This window comes from Choloepus didactylus, chromosome X, assembly GCF_015220235.1.
Source record: "Choloepus didactylus isolate mChoDid1 chromosome X, mChoDid1.pri, whole genome shotgun sequence".
NCBI classification, from domain to species: domain Eukaryota; kingdom Metazoa; phylum Chordata; class Mammalia; order Pilosa; family Megalonychidae; genus Choloepus; species Choloepus didactylus.
In genome coordinates, this window is record NC_051334.1 from 183,842,804 (window position 1) to 183,864,573 (window position 21,770).

Genomic DNA, 21,770 nt, shown 5'->3' on the forward strand with positions numbered 1-21,770 from the left:
TGGTGGATACCTGAAACTATCAAACTACAACCCAGAACCCATGAATCTCGAAGACAGTTGTATAAAAATGTAGCTTATGAGGGGTGACAATGGAATTGGGAAAGCCATAAGGACCACACTCCACTTTGTCTAGTTTATTGATGGATGAGTAGAAAAATAGGGGAAGGAAACAAACAGACAAAGGTTCCCAGTGTTCTTTTTTACTTCAATTGCTCTTTTTCACTCTAATTATTATTCTTGTTATTTTTGTGTGTGTGCTAATGAAGGTGTCAGGGATTGATTTGGGTGATGAATGTACCACTATGTAATGGTACTGTAAACAATCGAAAGTACGATTTGTTTTGTATGACTGCGTGGTATGTGAATATATCTCAATAAAATGAAGATTAAAAAAAAAAAACACATCAGATCTTATTTCATTGTCTTTTAGCATGTAATATGCTCGGAGAAATATAACATCTTCCTATTTTTTTCCCTTAGGCAATGTAATTCCTCTGTGTCAATGTTTGCAGATTTATTTCTTTTAACTTGAACTTCAGTAGCTTTTCACATATGGTACTTCTTGGTCAGCCCATTTTGTGTTTATCTGGAACACAGTGAATTTATTTAATTTTTTTATATTTATGTGTCACTTAATTTCTGGAACATTTTCTGTATTACATACTTGAATAGTTGGTCTTTTCCATTTGTCCTGCTCTTCAAGCATCTAGGGTTCATTCTTTGTTGTTTGACTTCCATATTTATCATATTCATTCAAATCACTTTAATATGTCATTTTTATCTATATCATTATGGCCTTCTCAAGCATAATTACTTTCGGATTCTGCGGGCCATTTCCAATTTGCCATCTCAAATATATTTTAGGTTTTATATATTTTCCATTGAATTTATTTATAGAGTTCTTTCTGTTACCCTTCATTTTATTAAACTGTTTTAAACTGAGTTCATATTTTCCTTGAGTCTTGTGTTCTAAAATATCTGATCACTTTAAAAAAAAATCTTTCTTCAAATGTTCTCCTTTATCTCCATTTTGATTTTATTTCTTGACTTATTTTTCTGCTGAAAAATATTTGCAGAGTTTACATGGGATGCTACTTCTACCTATTCATCTTTGAATTTGTCCAACTTTGTTTACATATGTTCTTTGCCCCATTGCTATGGATTAATTCTCTTTGCTTCTCCTCCATAGTTTCTTAAGTAATACTTATAGGATATATGCCTTTTTAGCTATTTACTTGTCTGGAGGGATAAGAAAGAAAATGGGGGAAAGGGCAGATTTAATCAGGGAATTCTATCAGTGTTTTATCTCTGACTTAAAAATAATCTTAAATGAATATTGTTATGTAAAATAAACAAATCTGACAAGGCTACCTAGATTTTGACTCCATTCATAAGACATTCTGGAAAGGTCAAAACTACAGAAACAGTAAAAATATTAGTGTTTTCCAGGGGGTTGGTGGGAGGAGAGGAAGGATCAAATAGGTGAAGAATAGGGGATTGTTTAGGGTAGGGAAACTATTCTGTATGATACTATAATAATGGATACATTATGCATTTGTCAAAACCCATGGAACTTGATAGCACAAAGAATGAATACAAGTTTAAAAAAATAAGGAGGTCAGGGAATCCCAAGATGTAATGTGGACTGTGACAAAATAGTCTAACTGTATTGCAAATATATAAAATAACCTCACTGAAGGAAGTGGGAGAGAAAGTGCTCATCTAAGTAACTTTGGAAAGGAGTGTTACCTGTAAGGCTAAAGGCAAAAGGAACTATACGTAAGCACTGTACTCTAGTTGATAAAGCCATTTTCCATGGAGATACAGTTAATATTCTGAAACCAATACACATATATACTGAAATTTATCAATTAAAGTAAATGAATAGGAAATGGTTGTGGTAGGTTTCTCACTGTTGGAATGGGACATTACAGACAAACAGGGGATACAGCTATGATGATCCCTCTAGTACTGGATTAGAGTTGAAGCAATTGTTATAAACTCATGCTTAGCTTGATATAGCTGCAGATGGATACATGGAGAAATATTTATACATATGTGTATATACATGTGTTACTATACACATATATGCTTCTTGTTCTGATACCCAAGAAGGCATAGAGGCAACAACAACCCAGTAGTAATGAGCACACCTTACACTCATATCTTGACTTCTAACACCATTCTCCAATAAAGGGAACCAAGGCACCTTGGAGAAATGGCTGATTCCAGGGTTGAGGCAGGAAATATACAAGATGAGTCTGGAGCATCTTATACTGCCAGAAAGTAAGGAAATGCTAAACTGAAAAAAAAAAAAAAAAAACACCTCATAAGAATGAGGGTATATCAAAGGGAATGCAGGTGCCAACTGAAAGATCTCTCAGTGGTCAAAGCTGGAGCAATGATCTGAGAAATAATAATAATAATAATAATACTAGGTTACAATGCATGCTATGAAATAATTATCCACAAGTCCATACAGATATAAATAAATGATTGAATAAATGAGCACATGGTGGAAAAGAGACAATTCTCCATGCAGAATTCCAATTAATTTATGTAGGTGCTATTCGTTCAAGGAAGTGGAACATAACGTCCTACCCCCTAAGTGTGGATTGTGCATAATAACTTCCTTACAAAAAGTACATTATGGAAAGGGAGAAAAAGGGATAACTTTACAGTGGAGAAACCTGACAAGCATTACCTCAGTCAGGTGATCGAGGTCAACATCATCAGTGATAAGTGAAGAACGATCGCACCATCGCTTTCAATGAAACACAAAAATACTTAAAAAAATGACAGAATTGTAAATGAAGTCCTTTATTGCCTGCAATTTAGGCAAGGGCCAACATAGACTTGAATCTAACTTCCAAAAGCTTTCTTGAGAAAGAACTCAGAAAGTATATGTGTACATATACTCTACAGGTAAATTTCTCCGTGAAATATTCTTGATTCGATATAAGTCACACAAGGAAATATTTAACCTTTTGACAGAAGATTAACAAATCAAAGAGCATTTCATTTTTGCATCTTTAATTATCTTTCAAATGAAATCAGTGTATCTGACAGATTCCAGCTTTGCTTTCCATTTCTGCTGTTGCATGTAAGAGATGATTAACCCTCCCACAAACTTTTTTGTATCAGTTTTCCATTTTGCCCTAATACTTCTAACAAAAAAAGACTTATTTATTGTAGATGTATTTATCATCATGTATGACATGTGCTTTAGGTCCACTGTCAGCCTATACCCAGCCTAGCAGTTACAGCATCACACTGAATGATGTTCCTACTCTATTCTGAATTTATTATTTATGAATTTAAAATAAATTTTTGATGTCATGTACTCTTTAGCATTTTGACAATTTTTCACTGTAATAATTCTTGAACATACACAAAAGTAGAGGGGAAAATACAATGAATGCCCATAGACCCATAACCTAACAATCAGCTCTTAAGCTGTCCTGATTCATTGATCTTTTCTCCATTTTAAAAAGTTATATAATTCATATCCCATAAAATTCACCATTTTAAACTGTAGAATTTAGTGGAATTTTATATGTTCCCAAAGTTTTGTAACTGTCACCTCTATCTAACTGCAGAGCACTTTCAACATTTCAAAAAGAAACCCTGTATACAATTCCCTGCTCCCCCAACAAATAATCTAAGTGTCTATGGATTTGCTAAATCTGGAAATTGCATATAGGTGGAATCATAAAATATGGGACCTTTTGTGGTTTTCAAGATTCATCCATGGTGTAGCATGTATCAGTAGTTAATTTCCTTTTATGGCCAAATAATATTCCATTGTATTGATATACAACATTTTGTTTAGCCATTCATCAGTTGATGGGCATTTGGGCTGTTTCCAGTTTTTGATTATTATAAATAATGCTTCCATGAACATTTTAATACCAGTTTTCCTGTAGACTTATGTTTTCATTTCCCTTGAGTGTATATACTGAGGAGCGAAATTGCTGGGTCATGTGGTAACTCTGTGTTTAAGCTCTTGAGGAACTGCCATACTATGTTCTAAAGCAGTTACATCAATTTACATTCTCACCAGCAATACATAAGGGTTCCAATTTTTCCACATCCTTACTGACACTTGTTACTGTCTTGTGTTTTGACAGTAATCAACCTAGTGGTTATGAAGTGATAATCTCATTGTGATTTTGATTTGCATTTTTCTAATGACTAATGATATTGATATTGTGCATCTTGTAGACTTAGATTGTGGTAATGTTTGCACAATGCTGTGAATATAGCAAAGCCACTGAACTGTTGTACACTTTACAACAGCGAATTTGATGGTATATGAACTACATCTCACTAAAGATTTTTAAAAAAAGAATCTTTGATCTTTTATCAATCTATTCATTGTACATTATTTTTAACTAGTGAAATTTTCTTTGTACACTGAATTCAGATAAGCATTATATTTTATTTTGTGGAAGGTTTTTTTTCCATTCTTCTACATCTTAAGTTTCTCATTTATTCCATATCCAGTCTTCGATCACTTTGGAAACAGGATCCAATAGTTTTTTTAAATTTCCACTTACTTTAATAGAGAAAAAAATAAATTGCTGATCAGTAATCATATCAAAATTTGGAATAGTAGTCATAAGTACTTCAAATTCAGAAGGAAATGAAAGACAAATATATGAAGGAATCTCCAATTTCTTGAAACTAAGAAAAATGGTTCCTTTCCCAATTCTCGTTTCTTTAACTGTTTTGGTTTTCTTGGCTCTAAATATATGGACCATGATAGCTAAAAGCATCTCTTTCTGTTAGCCAGCCCCATGTCAGAAAATGTGCTATGAAAAATAAATAGCTCTCTTATTATGACAAGCATGGTTTTTACTACTACCCTTAAAGCTACAAGGGATTTTAAATGACTTCCTGTTGTCACTGCTCATGTTTACAATTCAGTGTGTGGATCTTGACCAGGCTTTTTCTAGGACAAAACTGATGCTCCTAACCCAGGGTGAAATTTAAGCACTTATATTAAGAGAGCAATGAGTATTGAATCTGTTTTATTGAATTTCTCTCATTACTTCAATTGCTTTGGCTTACTAAAATAAATACATGCTGTCGTAAGTGTTGTACATTAATATAAAGTTGTATTTTAAATTTTTAGTTATAAAATGATCTTTAGAAAAGGCATTTTAAATAAAACTAATAGCAAACACTGTTTACCAAATATCAAATTTGCCTAAATATTTGCACTTAGATATAGGGGAATATGTCAGATTCAGAACTTATAGCCCTGCCTTTCTGTTGAGCTAGGTGGTAAATGCAGCCCATGTCTACTGTCCATCAACTCCAATAATTGAAGGTTTGGTTTAATGTTAACGAATTTCCTAAGTAATCTCTTTATTCCAAAATATATACATTTCCCCTTCTTGCTTCATACAGACAGAGCCTCTGATTTCCCATCCAAGAAAGGTTGGGCTATTTGAATGACCTTTTTTCACAAACTTGAATTGTATTCTTTTCCTCTTTATTTTCTCTCTCAATGGTACATAAGCTTGGGAAAATGTTGCTGGATTTGTTTGAGCATAATATGCAGAGTTTCCCATAGTTCTCAGAGCTTGGCAACAATGCCTACTTCAGTCTGAGGGGCCAGGGCTGCCTTTGAAAGGAAAGACCTAGAAAAGCTACGAAGAGGAGAATCAGCCTATAATTTAAATGGGGTCCTGGTTTGATCAATTACACTTGCCTACTGTGTCTACATGTGGTCACAGAATCCACTGAAAAGCTGATTTATCTGAAATAGTCATCAGTTTCTGCCTTGACCAATCACATTAGCTGTGAAATAGATCACATTCAGCCTCTATTAAAATGCAAGTTATGCAAGTCCCACTGCAGGTAATGGAAGAGGGAAATGGCATTTGAAAAGTGGTTCTTCAAGCTGCTGTGTGAAGGATAGATGGAAGGGGAGAATCTGGGAGGCTTCTGTCTTTTTCATGGATACCTCCATCAGTTGTAGCCTTCACAAGCTACTTTCTGCATATGACTGTTCCACATTCTTTTTTTCCTACTACAACTAATTAATTTTTAATGTAAGTAATAGCTTGTGTCACCTCTCAGTTCAGCCCCTAAGAGCACACAGCCAAATGGCCCTGAATGTGCAGGGCTCCTTGGTAAGAAACCATATTAATGCTGATTTAAGACTTGCAGCTTGCAGGATAAATGACATTGTCTTCAGATTGGTTTGCTGAACCTGGGTGGATAACTTGCCTTCAATCTTGACTGGCAGTGCTTCCCTGATTTGTATTTAAAGCTTACTCCTCTGCCCTGACAGACAGATACTTCTGAAACTTCAGAAACAGAGTTTTTGTCATGTCTCTCAAGCGCCATTTCCTTTAGCAAATCACAGAATCGCAGAATGTCAGAGCTGGAAGATCTTAGAAATCATGTACTCCTATCCCTGTACTGCACAGAAAAAAACTATGGAAATCCTCAGGGAGAAGGAAAGTTAGATTGGGGCATGTTCTAGTTTGCTAATGCTGCCAGAATGCAAAACACCAGAAATGGATCGGCCTTTATAAAGGGGGTTTATTTGGTTATAAATTTACAGTCTTAAGGCCATAAAGTGTCCAAGGTAAGTCATCAACAATCAGGTACCTTCACTGGAGGTTGGCCAATAGAGTCCGGAAAACCTCTGTTAGCTGGGAAGACACGTGGCTGCTGTCTGCTTGCTGCCAGGTTGTGTTTCAAAATGGCTTTCTCCCAGAATGTTCCTCTCTAAGCCACAGCTCCTCTCCAAAATGTCACTCTCAGTTGCTCTTGGGGTGTTTGTCCTCTCTTAGCTTCCCTGGAGCCAAATTCTGCTTTCAACGGCCGTCTCCAAAATGTCTCTGTAAACTGCAGCTTCTCTCTCAGCTCCTGTGCATTCTTCAAAGTGTCCCTCTTGCTGTAGCAAGCTGGCTCCTTCTGTCTGAGCTTATATAGGGCTCGGGTGAACTAATCAAGGCCCATGCTGAATGGGCGGGGCCATACCTCCATGGAAACCATCCAGTGAAAGATCCCCTCCACAGCTGAGTGATCACATGTCCACAGAAACACCCAATCAAAAGTCTCCAACCCAATCAACACCAATACATTTCCTGCCCACACAAGACTGCATCAAAGATAATGGCATTTTGGGGGACATAATACATCCAAACCAGCACAGGGCAAGAGACGAAGCTCTTGTTTTGCCTACTCTAAGGAGTTAAGGGTTTGTCTTGGAGATGATCAAAGGTAGTTGAGGGTTGTTGTTGTGGTTGTTTTTGTGGGAGGGAGTAAGATTTCTCGAAGATCACTCTGGCAGCAGTTTGAAGGGCTGTTTGGAGAGGGTAAAACTAGAGCCTAAGGAGAGCAGTTAGAGGTCCATTTTACTATTCCTGGTGAGAATTAATGAAGGGTGAACTAGGACACTGAGTGTCAGGGTGATGGCAAGAACATAGAATAGTGCTATTGAAGAGAGAATTGGCAAGACCTGGTAAATGATTGAATGGGGTGAGTAAGAGAGAAAAGGGCTGAAAGTTTTTGATTGGTTGGCAAGCAAAGTCATTGTTAATAGTCAGCGTCGTAAGGCCAATAGGTTGGGGAGTTATGAAAATGTTTGGCTATGGGAGTAACAATATGAACAACAGTAATGCTAATAATGATGAAATTGAGTTTTAGAGATATGTGAGACACTGCTAGGAGATGTCTAACAGATGTGGTGTCAATGGACTTCATCACTAAAGAGAGATCTTTGATATATCTTTAGATCCCACAAATTGTTGAACATATCTGTGTTCTCAGTGTGTTCTTTCAGTTTTTTAGAAGAGAGACAGCAGTCTTAGGAGACTATTTTAGTTCTCTCTCTGCCATGACCTTGAGCAAATGATTTCATCTCTCTGAACCTAAGTTCTTCATCTCAACATGGAGATAATAAGGTTACCCTAATTCGGTGTAGAGATCATATGAACTGATATGGAAACATAATTTGAAAACCTAAAAAACTTCACATGTAATAAACTATTTTTTATTAGGAAGAGACTTGAGGAAGAGGGACAGTGGTATTCCTATTCAAGAAATTTGACTTTAATGGATCTTTCCCTTGTGTATTCCTCATGCATTATGTAAATTCTCAAAAATGTATTCAAAACTCCAGTAAAACATTGACATTCTTAAGCTCTGTCTGTCAGGTGGCTGTCAAGTTTCTAAGGAAGAGCATCCACACATTTTCACAGGAGTATTCAGTCATCATCTGGGAAGCCACTGGGACTGCTTTGACATCCAGGAGTTTGCTTGAATGATCTATATGTCTCGGAAGACATTTGTGCTGGGATAGGGAAGAGGGCATGAAATCTGTAATTTCATGGGGAAATTGCTCGCAACTATCAATTTATACTATCAGGAACCTGAGTGGTCGTAGGAGCTTTTTACAAGATAATAGACTTGACTGACATAATTAAAATTTCTTGGAAAAATCTGTCTTTCTAGTTGTAGTAGCTTTTATTTTGACCTACACCATATTAGAAGAACATTTGGACGATGCATTCAGATACTATATGGTAGAGGTTTGGTATGTGTTATTTCTTCCTGTAGTCTGTAAGGTGATCACCTGCAAAAAAAAGCCATAAAGGCTTATATTTATAATAGGGACACTGGAGGCCAAGTTGAAGAAGTATATACATTTGTACAGAAAAATAAGTCCCTTGGGAGTTCTTTTAAATTAGAATTCCTTTTTTTTTATTTGAGTTCTTTAAATAATAGTCCCTAAAATGTAAATAAGAAGGTTTGCCTCTGCAGAGTGCCTAATGGGAAACAGGGCTGGCCTCAGTGTCACAAATTTAGTCTTGTTCTAACTCATACACTCTCATGCAAATAGGCAAATCACTTCACCAGTCTGGGCCTTTGCTTACACGTGATATATGAGGAAGGAACTGCTGAGACTATACCTGGAATTCCTTCTAGCTCTAAAATTCGGAGTCTCATGTTTATTTAGAATTCATAAAATCAATTCCAATTTGATTTTGTGAATGGTAGTACAACAAAGTAGATGATTTTATATGATGAGATGAGGTTCAGTCCTAAATAAAACTCAGAACTTGATGTTGTAAGAAACAATGGATATAAAACATTTAAATAGAGAGCTCTTTCCCTGCTATAGACAGGCATTTTCAATAACTACATATTTGGCCCATTATTGCTTCCCAGCTCTTCTGACTAGACTAGTATTGGGTCAAAATAGATTATTTGTCTTTAGGGAGCTATACAGGCATTGTAGACCTTTAAAAGAACTATATGGAATTCAGTGTTATTATATTATACTTTTGGACAAACACATATAGAAATGTACTGATGGGGTCAGAATGATGCTATTTCTCCACACTACATTTCTATTTAAAGCACTTCTTTCCTATTTGTTCTTTCCAGTTTTGTTTTGTTTTGTTTTGTTTTTTGTTCACAAGGAAAGCATAATAAGTTAATAAATAAATACATACCCTAGCCTCTCCATCTTTCCAGCCTCAGTGGGGCTCTGCTTCATTAGCTGAAGTCAAAAGAAGAAAAAATTTATCAACACATTCCTGCTGTGTCTTTTTCGATTATATTGTTCTGGTCAGTAGTCAGAGCTCCTTCCTGTGGTTCATTTTGTTTTCAGGTGTCTCATTTGACCAACTAATTGTAAAGAAATTTAGGTGGCTATTTCCCCCATTCATTAGCCTTTGCCATTTGCAACACTGACCTCCATCCTTCCGTAGCCATGATATGACAGCCCAGGGAAGCTGTTTGGAATTAGGCAAGGACAGTTAGCAAACAATGTATGTGATGTCCAGTGACCCAGAAGAAACAAATATGCCAGTGCTAGCATTATGTGAATCACCTGTGTCTGACTTTCCAGGCACAGTTACAATTACATTGATTCAATGTAGTATCTACAATGAGAGAGGCACTGTCTCAGGCTCTTTAAGGGATATCAAGAGGATTAAAGTACAGCCTGGTTCCTGGACCTTACAATCTAACAGAAATAAGACAGGTAACTCTAGTCTACAGACTAGGGGTGTGGGGGAAATTTGCTGAGATATGGATCACATCACTATTCTGGGCTGAATTGATTGATGTCCCCAGTGTCTCACCTAAAACTGTCCCAACACAGGGAAAGCCCACTTCCAGTCGAGGGAATGTGTGCAGCTCCTATGCTGGCCTGGTCCTCTCTCCAGTGTCATCAGTACTCCAAGGTACAGGAAGACAACACAGTTGTGAAGGTCCAAACAAAAGATGGAATTGGAGAATTTTGAGAAGGGCCTTGAGGGATGGACAGGATTTTGACAGACAAATGGAGAAGGTGTTAGGGATGTCACAGACACCGTTAAGTGGCCATGACCTCACCTACCCCCACTTCCTTCTCTGGGGAAGTCACAAACATACCCCATGAGGCCATCCTCCGGCCTTCCTCTACTCACACCTCCTTTTCAATTGTGCGCCCTTGCACAACCTGGGGGAGAAGTTAAGTGCTTAAACCTGGAAACCGGGAACAAGCAGACCCAGATGCTTATCAGGGAAAAATCATCAGTGGCAACCCTCCCTACCCCCAGGTAAATGAGAAGCACACTCAAACAGTAAAGATTTGTCTCTTCTCCACGCAAAGTGTGGCTCAGCAGAGCTGCCATGTACTGACTCTGACCTGGAGCAGTTTTCTGCCACCCAGGGAGACTGGATGTGATGGGACATCTTCCCCTGCTCTTTTGGACTATGTAAGTGACAAGGAGATTCGCCCTTTCTGTCCTCTTTTTTCTGTGCCATGAAGGGATCATTTGCTGAAGGGTTCTGTTGTGTCCTGGACCTGTGCTCCCACAATGCACCGTTGTAGCAAGTCGCTACACAATAGGAGGTCAGTTAGTGTGCCAGTTTGCGTGTATTGTGTCCCCCAAATGCCATTATCTTTGTGGTCTTGTGTGGGGCAGAAGTTTTGGTGTTGGTTAGATTTGCTTGGAGTGTGCCCCACCCAGCTGTGGGAGATAATTTTGATGAGATGTTCCCATGGAGGCGTGGCCTCACCCATTCGGGGTGGGCCTTGATCGGTGGAGCTATATAAATGAGCTGACTCAAAGAGAGAAAAGAGAGTGCAGCTGGGAGTGATGTTTTGAAGAGAAGCAAGCTTGCTGGAGAGGAACGTCCTGGGAAAAAGCCGTTTTGAGGCCGGAGCTTTGGAGCAGACGCCAGCTGCCTTCCTAGCTAACAGAGGTTTTCCAGACACCACTGGCCGTCCTCCGGTGAAGGTACCCGGTTGCTGATGTGTTACCTTGGACACTTTGTGGCCTTAAGACTGTAACTGTGTAGTGAAATAAACCCCCGTTTTATAAAAGCCTATCCATCTCTGGTGTTTTGCATTCTGCAGCATTAGCAAACTAGGACAGTTAGTAAGAAAGCATTGCGTTAAGAAAGGAGGGTGGCCAGAAATTGAAGAGTTTGTGGAGGGCTCTGGGAAAAAGCAAGTGATCTAATTTGGCAGCAGCAGCACTGGGAGATTAGCTTTTGTAGTTAGGGAATTATATCTTCAGTGAGAGCTTGAATGCGAATTTGGCAGCAGTGTAGGGTGTAGACTGGGAGTAGGGAGAGCCTAGAGGCATGGAGAGCTGTTGCAGAAATCATGACAAAAGAATTGTGAGTTTGAAATAGGAGCCTGAACTGAGCCTGAAATGAGAACAGGGGCTCTGGGGATGGAGAGTAGGGGCAGATGGTAAAGGCATGGTGAAGGATTTGTGAAAATTGATTGGATCCAGGATAGCTTTGAAAGAGAGGGCTGAAGGCAAAGCTGAATTGTCAGCTGTTTCTGTGACTTTTATCATGGCTATAACTGTTTTGCTTTCCTTGTTTCTGTTCATTTCTCTTATCAATGTACTTTTTTATTACATTGGTTCTGGAAATTCTTGTATACATTTAGATGTTATAAAATGAATTTATGCATGTTTATTGAATACATCTCCTAGCTTAATCATAAAATCTTTAAGATATGTAAATGTGGAATGCCATTAATAAAATATAGAGACAAGCCTTTCCAGTTAATAAGTAATTCAACTCTTGTCCAATTTTTCTTTTTACTTGACAGCTGGAATGATAGAAGGATTTTATAAGGAGATTATTACAAAGAGATAAAAACAGGTGGAATGCTTTGTTCTCATATCTGTAAATACCAAAAGCATTCTCTTTCCTTTCTACCTCCCAAAGATAAATATGTTTCCGTTAATTAACCTGATCCCGTGCTTGTTCAAAATTCTTTAAAGCAATCACCTAGTATAAGATGCAGGGAATGTGGTGCAGGCTTAACACCATTTTACCCATTCCTCAAAGCCCAAGTAATGGATTTTTATCTGAGAACACTTGCAAAATATCATCACAACAGGGGCTCTAAAATGAGCACCAAGAGAAATCCCTCCTCTTATACTCATCATCACTTTCTGTGTCTCTATATTTCCTATTTATGGTAAATGCTAGTGCCATTCCCCCATTCACTGGGGCCCAAGCCAGAATCAAAGAAATAATCCCATTCTCCTCATAACCAATGAGCCACAAATCTCTGTTTGTCAAATTTAATTTACTGAAATTCATCCATACTTCCCCACACCCGATGATCTTCCTTACTTCTGATTATCATTTTCTGTACAGTCTTTGCATCTACACTCATCTCATCACTTTCTGTCCCTCCCCCATATTGTATTGATTTCATTTAAAAAATAGCATTTTGTTTAAAATAATATGCTGATTATATAAGAAATAGGTGACTGTTTCCAAGAATTTAGAAACTACAGTAACCTTTCTCAATGGGTTCTGTGTAAGTGTTAAGCCCCACAGAAAATGATTGGAGTAACTATTTTCTTGATTTTTCCAAGGACGGTTCATAGTCACCACCATTCAAGATGCACAGGAGAGATGCTTTCGAACAGGATTGAGAAACTCTGCATGCCAAACCCTGCTTGCTGCCAGGTTTTGTCTGTTTTGTTGGAACCCAGCCATACCCATTCATATCATGGGTGTTTATGCCATTGTCTATGGCTTCTTTTCATGATACAATGGTCGCGATGAGAGTTGTGACAGACATCACATGGCATGAAAATTTTAAAATAATTACTATCTGGCTTTTTACAGAAAAGAGGGGTTAACCTTTGCTTTAGAACATTAAGGCTTAATGTGTTTTTCGGAGGTTGGTAGAGAAGATTTGAAAAACAGGGAAGGGTAAAGAGAATATGAAAGTCACACATACTCATACAACTGAGTATAACCACTACTGACAATTTAGTACATTTCTGGAAAAGGTTTGTTTTATTATAATGTGCTTACATATATAATATTGATGCAACATTGCCTAATTTGGATCATAGTATTTATCAAGGTTTAAATACAATAAATATGCTATTAGATATCCCTCAACTATAATTCCCAATACTATTTCCATCTTAATGAATTTAGAAATTCTGCTAAAGTTGGACATTGATGTGATTTCTACATTTGTGTTGTAGATACACTATTTAATAATTTTATATAGGAATTTTTTATCAAATATACTAAAAATTAGTCAAATGCCATGTGGTATCCTAGATTGTGTCCTGGAATAGAAAAAGACAATAGTTTAAAAACTGGTGAAATGCCAATAAAGTCTATAATTTAGTTTAAGTCTATAATAAAGTCCATAATTTAAAAAAAAACTAAAATGTCAATTTTTTAGTTTTGATAAAGGCAACATAGTTAAATAAGACGTTAACTTTAAGGGAAGTTGGGTAAAAGGTATCCAGGATCTCTCTGTGCTATCTATGAAATTCCTATGTAAATCTAAAATTATTCTACAATACAAAATTTAAAATTAAAAATAGTCCTAACCTGCCAACATTTTTGGAAATTTTTATGCAGTATAACTTACATATAGGAAAGTGTACAAATCATAAATATCTATGGTTCGATTAATTTTCAGAAAATGAGCACACTTATGTAACCAGCACCCAGATCAAGAAACAGAACATTTGAAGTGTCCCCAAAGACTCCTACTGCTTCCTTCCAGTAACAACCCCTTGCTGGTACTATCCTGATTTCTAATGGCCAAGACTATTTTGCCAGCTTGTAATTTATAAAATGGAATCATAGAGTATGTACAATTTTGTGTCTGGCATCTTCTGCTCAATATTACATTTGTGAGATTTATGCAAGTTGTGTGTAGTTGTAGATTGTGCATTTTTATCACTGTATCATATTCCATTGTATAAATATAGTAAAAGTTATTTAGCCATTCAATTGTCAAAAGATATTTGAGTAAGTTACAGTTTGGGACCATTAGGAAAAATGCTGCTATGAACATTCGTATGCATGTCTTTTGGTTAACATGTGAACATATTTTTGTAGGATGTATGTCTAGAACTGGAACTGCAAGATCATAGATATGAATTTGTTTGTCATCTTCTCTAGTGGTTAGCTTTAGTGGATATTGGAAAACAGTTTTCTAAATTAGTTGGACCAATTTATATTCCCACCAGCAGTGTACGTGAGTTTCAGTTATTGTACTTCGTCATCAACATTTAGCATTGTATCTTTCAATTTTCGCCACCTTGGTGAATGTGTGGTGGTAGTGTACTCTAGCTTCAGTTTGCAGGCACTTGATGACTAATACTTAATAGTTAATTACCTTTTCATAATTTATTGGCCATTGGGATATTCTCATTTTTGAAGTTCCTGATCAAGTCTTTTTCCATGTGATTGTCTTTTTTGTACTGATTTGTAGGAGTACTTTATATATTCTGTATACTAGTCCTTTGCCATTTTCATTTATTACAAATGTCATCTTCCTTTCTGTGGCTTGCTTATTCACTTATAGATGATTGTTTGAACTAGTCCACATATAGTTAATTATTTTTTTGTGTGTATTAAAGTTAAGTTATCCGTGCCTCTTTGAGAGGGAAACCAGCTGTGAATTTGAGGACTTCTGTGGTAGACTGGATAATGGGCCCCGGAAGATGTCCACATCATAATCTCTGGAACATGCAAATATGTCACCTTATATGGCAAAAGGGACCTTACAGATATGATTAAGGATTTTGAGATGGGGAGATTATGGATTATCCAAGCAGACCCTATAAATCACAAGGGTACTTATAAGAGGGAGGCAGGAAATAAGAGTGAGTACACAGCAATGTGATGAGGAGAGCAGAGATTAAAGTGATGCTGCCACCAGTTAAGGACTGTGGGCAGCTTCTAGAAGCTGGAAGATTCAAGGAACAGATTCTCTCCCTTGAAGACTGCAAAAGGAACGTAGCCCTGCTGAACCTCAATTTTAACCCATTGTTACTGGTTTCATACTTCTGACCTCCAGACTATAAGAAAATAAAGCTGTGTTGTTTTAAGCCACTAAGTTTGTGGTGATTTGTTACAGCAGCTACAAGGAAACTAATATACCCCCAAATATCCAATTATGTCCACTTCAGCCCCACACAGCCAAGCAAAGTTTCTCATTGTTTCTTTGCATCCTGCCAGTAAGTAGCTCTCTGTCTGGGCCAGGATTCCAGGATTAGCTACTGAATGCCCCAAGGCCTAGACATAAATACCAGTTTACTTTTGAAGGTTTCTCCCACTCTGTAATTGTATTCACCACAATGCTGCTTCATTTGGCATCTCTCTGCCATGCTTAAATTAATAAAATAAATAAATTAAATAAATTTAAATTTTTGAAATTTATCTGGCTTTTCTAGTGGTTCTCATCAGAAGCATTGGCCTACTATTAACTCCTCCATCTTATTCAGTAGCAGAATTTCTATCAACTTTCTGAAGTCTCTTCTTTTATATTGTCAACTTGTTTTTCCAAGACAGAGAATAAATTAAATTTTCAAAAAAATATATTGAAAGAAATTTCATTAGAAACAGGACATAATTTCCCAATGGAAAATTTCCACTGAATATACAGTAAAGTATAATTAAAACAAAGGTCCACACTAAGGAATATTACTATGAAAGTACAGAACAATAGAGATAAATAGATGATCCTTAATGTTTCTAAAGAGAAAAATCAGTTCATATCCAAGGTATCTAGAACTACAATGGAATTACAATTTTAAGTATACTCCATGGTTTAACTTAGGGTTCACTGTTTATGTAGTCCAGTTCCATGGATTATTTTTAAAATTTTTATTCTGTTACCACATATACAACCTAACATTTCCCTTTTTAACTATATTCATATATATATATGTGTATATATATATATATATATGTATGTGTGTATATATATATATATGTATGTGTGTGTGTATATATATATTTCAGTGCTGTTAGTTACATTTACAATATTGTGCTTCCATTACCACCATCCAGTACCAAAACATTTCCATTGTTCCAGATAGGAACCCTGTACATTTTAAGCCTTAACTTCCCATTCCCTATCCCAACCCCTTTCCCTGGTAACCTATATTCTAGATTCTGACTCTGTGAATTTATTGTTCTAATTACTTCACATCAGTGGGATCATACAATATTTGTCCTTTTGGGTCTGGCTTATTTCACTGAACATGAAGTCTTCAAGGTTCATCCATGTTGTTGCATATATCAGAACTTCATTTGTTTTTACCACTGAACAATATTCCATGGTGTATATATATATATATATATATATATATATATATATATATATATCAGTTTTTATTTATCCATTCATCAGTTGATGGGCACTTGGGTTGCCTCCATCTTTTGGCAAATGTAAATAATGCTGCCATGAACATCGGTGTGCAAATATCTGTTCAAGTACTTGCTTTCAATTCTTTTGGGTATATACCCAGTAGTGGGATTGCTGCATCATATGGTAATTCTATACTTAACTTTCTGAGGAACTGCCAAACTGTCTTCCACAGCAACTGTACCAATTTACCTTGCCATAAGCAATAAATGAGTATTCCTGTTTCTTTGCATCCTCTCCAACATTAGTAATTTTCAGTTTTTTTTTTAATAGCAGCCATTCTAATGACTATGAAATGTTATCTCATTGTAGGTTTGACTTGTTTTCCCTGATGGCCAATGACATTGAGCATCTTTTCATGTACTATTGGCCATTTGTATATCTTCTTTGGAGGGATGTCTATTTAAGACTTTTTCCCACTTTTAATTGGGTTGTTTGTCTTTTTGTTGTAGATTTGAAGGATTTTTATTTAATATATCCTGGATATTAAACCTCTATTGGATATGTGCTTTCCAAATATTTTATTCCATTGTGTAGATTGTTTGACTTTCATGATTAAGTCCTTTGCACAAAAGTTTTAAATTTTGATGAGGTCTCATTTATCTATTTTTTTCTTTTGTTGCTTGTGCATTGGGTATAAAGTCTAAGAAACTGTTGCCAAACACAAAGTCTGAGAGATGATTCCCTACATTTTCTTCTAGGAGCTTTATAGTTCTGGCTCTTATATACATTTTGTATCCATTTTGATTCAGTTTGAGTTACTTTTGGTATAAGATGTGAAGTAGGGGTACTCCTCCTTTTTTTTTGCATATAGAGATCATTTTCCTCAGTACCATTTGTAGAAGAGACTATTCTTTCCCAGTTGACTAGTCTTTACCCTCATGGCAAAAATCAGTTGGCCATAAATGTGAGGGTGGATTTCTGAGCTCTCAGTCTACATGTCTGTCCTTGTGCCAGTACCATGCTGTTTTGATTACTGTGACTTTGTAATAGGTTTTATGATTGGGAAATGTGAGTTCTCCAACTTCATTCTTCTTTTTTCAGGATGGCTTTGGATACTTGGGCCCCCTAACACTTCCCTATAAATTACTTTGGGTAGGAATGACATCTTAACAATTTAGTCTTCCAGTGCATGAACACAGAATGTCATTGTTTTTTTTTTTTCTGTTTTGTTTTTTAAATTTTATTTTGAAATAAATTCAAACTTACAGGAATAGTTGCAAAAACAATACAAACCCCATGCACAGAACTCCAGCATACCCTGATCCTCCTCCCCCAATACCCCGATCCACCGACTTTAACATCCTGTCACACCACCATTTCCTTCTTTCCTACCCTCCCTCCCTCCTTCCCTCCCTATCTATCATCCATCATCTATTGCTCTGTCTTCTGAACATACGAGAGCAGGCTGCACACATCCTTGAACAAACAGTATAATTCACATATACATTTCCCATGAACAAGAACATTCTTTTATGCATTCCCTTTAAGTGCAGCTAAGAAGTTCAAGAAATTCAACATTGATACAAAGCTTACATTCTATATATTTTTTCTTATGTCCCAACTGTGTCCCTTTGAGCCTCCTCTCCTCCATCCTCAGATCCCATCCAGGATCTTCCTTGGCATTTAACTGTCATTATCTATTTAGACTGTCTTTTTTTTTTCACTTGTGGAAACATATATACAGCCTAAATCTTCCCATTCCAACCCCTCCCTAGCATTCCATTAGTGGTATTAATCACATTTAGAATGTTGCAATGCTATCACCTTCCCACCATCCATTACTAGAAATTTCCCTTCACCCCAAACAGAAACCCTACACTCATTTCTTAACTTCCCATTGCCCCTTCCCCCACTTCTTGTAAACCATACTCCACTTTTCATCTCTATGGTCTTATTCTCTGATACTTTCTTTGTGTTTACCGTGGGGCTTAAATTTAACCTCTTAAGTCTATAACAATCTTGTTTTTCTTTGATACCAACTTAATTTTGATAGGACACATAAACTATGTTCCTTTACTCCTCCATTCCCCCACGTTTATGCAGTTCTTGTCAAAAATTACATATTTTACATTGAGTCCAAAACCACTGATTTGTCATTACAGTTTATGTATTTTAGATCCTGTAGGAAGTAAATGGTGGAGTTACAAATCAAAAATACAGTAGTATTGGTATTTATATTTACCATGTGATCTTTACTGGAAATCTTTATTTCTTCATGTGGTTTCAGTCAATTGTTTAGTGTCCCTTCCTTTCCACCTGCTCAATTCCCTTTAGCATTTCTTATAGGACTGATCTACTGGTGATGAAGTCCCTCAGCTTTTGATTATCCAGGAATGTTTTCATCTCCCCCTCATTTTTACCCTCCAGGTGTTTGTGAATTTTCTAAGTCTCTGATGGTTATTGACTTCTATTTGTATTCCATTGTGGTCAGAGAATGTACTTTGAATAAGTTCAATTTTTTTTTTTAATTTATTGATGTTTGTTTTATGTCCCAGCATATGGTCTATTCTGGAGAAAGATCTGTGATCACTAGAGAAGAATGTGTATCCTGGTGATTTGGGATGTAATGTTCTATATATGTCTGTTAAATTTCTCTCTATCTCTCTCTCCTTTCTTTGTTTCTCTGTTGGTAGGACTCCCTTTAGTATGCGAGGTAGGGCAGGTCTTTTATGAGAAAATCTCTCAGCATTTGTTTGTCTGTGAAAAATTTAAGCTCTCCCTCAAATTTGAAGGAGAGTTTTGCTGGATAAAATATTCTTGATTGGAAAGTTTTCTCTCTCAGAATTTTAAATATGTCATGCCACTGCCTTCTTGCCTACATGGTGGCCACTGAGTAGTCACTACTTAGTTTTATGTTGTTTCCTTTGTATGTGGTGAATTGCTTTTCTCTTGCTGCTTTCAGAACTTGCTCCTTCTCTTCAGTATTTGACAGTCTGATCAGAATATGACTTGGAGTGGGTTTATTTGGATTTATTCTATTTGGAGTTCTCTGGGCATTTATGCTTTGTGTATTTATATTGTGTAGAAGGTTTGGGATGTTTTCCCCAACAATTTCTTTGAATACTTTTTCTAGAACTTTACCCTTCTCTTCCCCTTCTGGGACACCAATGAGTCTTAAATTTGGAAATTTTATCTATCATATCCCTGAGATCCATTTTGATTTTTTTGATTTTTTCCCCATTCTTTCTTTTGTTCTTTTATTTTCCATTCTGTGGTCCTCGAGGATGCTGAGTCATTGTTCAACTTCCTCTAATCTTGTATTATGAGTATCCCATGTCTTTTTAATTTGGCCAACAGTTTCTTTTATTTCCATAAGATCTTCTATTTTTTTATTTACTCTTGCAATTTCTTCTTCATGCTCTTTTAGGGTCTTCTTTATGTCCTTTGTATCCTGTGCTATGCTCTTCTTCATGTCCTTTATATCCTGTGCTGTGCTCTCCTTGTTTGATTTTAGATCTTTGATTAATTGCGCCAAGTACTGTGTGTCTTCTGATCTTTTGATTTGGGTGTTTGGGTTTGGGTTCTCCATATCGTCTGGTTTTATCACATGCTTTAAGATTTTCTGTTGTTTTTGGCCTCTTGGCATTTGCTTTACTTGATAGGGTTCTTTCAGGGTCTATAAAATACCAATCTCTAATTTGTCAGATCTACAGCTTGGTAGCGTACACTTTCTCTAACTAACCAGCAGATGGCGTCCGCGAGTCACCTATTCCCCTCAAATCAATTCTCCCCAACTTTGTCTTTGTGGTGTGTGGGGGTCTGATTCTTGTGGGGTTCAATTGGTGCACCAAGTTTGGGTGTGTTGTTGGTGCTGTCCGCCCTGAATGTGGGGCATGTGTCTGGGTGGTTAGGGAGGCAGGGCAGCTTTAATAATCAAACCTCCTAGGTGTTCCCAGAGATTCAAGGCTGTTGCAAGAGTCCAAGCCTTCACCTCAGTCCCGGCATGGATCATCTCTGCCACTGACCCACAAGTCCCTGGCACTGGCGTAGGGTCCCTGGGATTTCCGAGCGGGCCCCCTTCTCAGCCGTGCTCTTCCAGGACCTCTGCTGAGGGAAGGCTGTGCCATGTCACAAGTGCGCGCTGGCCTGCCAGGGAAGCCCTGGGCCACCGGGTCATGCAGGGGTGTTCCCAGTCTGCTTTAAAGATGGTTGAGTGGGGCATGTTAATTTCTCCCTTTTCACACAGGTCCACCTTCCCAGCTCCAGGACAATTAGCTGTGGGTGCCCTAAAGGCCACTGTCCACGGCTGATATTGTGGCATGTACGCGGTGCTGAGGGAACCACTCCCCACCACACTGGGACCCTTGGCACGGCTCTGGGCTATGGGTCCGGCTCCGGGCAGGAGCATCCCAAGCCCGCCGGGGAGATGGTTGCAAGGGGCATGGTTTCTTTCTCCTTTTGGTTCCCCTCTGCTCCTCTGGCCCCGAGACAATCAGCAGCAGGTGTGGGAAGGGCTATCCTGCATGCCAGACACCGAGGCATTCAGACAGCCCGCTCCTGCCATGCTTCACTGCATGGTTCTCACCATTGTATCCGCAGTTGGTCCCAGGTTTTTTTTTGTTTGTTTGTTTGTTTTTAAAAAAAAAAGAACTAGTCCATCTCCAAATGACAACCCATGGTTTCCCCACACCGCAGCACAGCTGCCAGACTTTCAGCTGGCTCATTCACTCGTTTCAGAATGCAGACTCCCAGTTTCACCAAATGCACAGTCCCTGTGGATTCAGCAGACCTTGTCCGGCTGGTGCATCACTGGAACTAGTTCATCGTTTTTTAAAGTCTGCATAATAGTGCATGGTGTTGATGTGTGTCAAATAATTTAGTCATTTCCCCATGGGGAAGTGGCGGGTCATTCACAGTTTCTTGCTCCCATAGGCAAAACCTGCAGAAAATGGTTTTCTGAATGTATTGTTACCTGAACTTTGATTTCTGTGGAATAGCATGATTAACATCTTTGCTTTATGTTTTTTTCATTAGATGCATGTATGTATTATTTTTGCAATTTGCAAAACATCTGCTGAAGACATTTTATTTTTTTAAATGTTATTCAGTGCCACTGGTATATTAGATTGGCCTCCTGAGA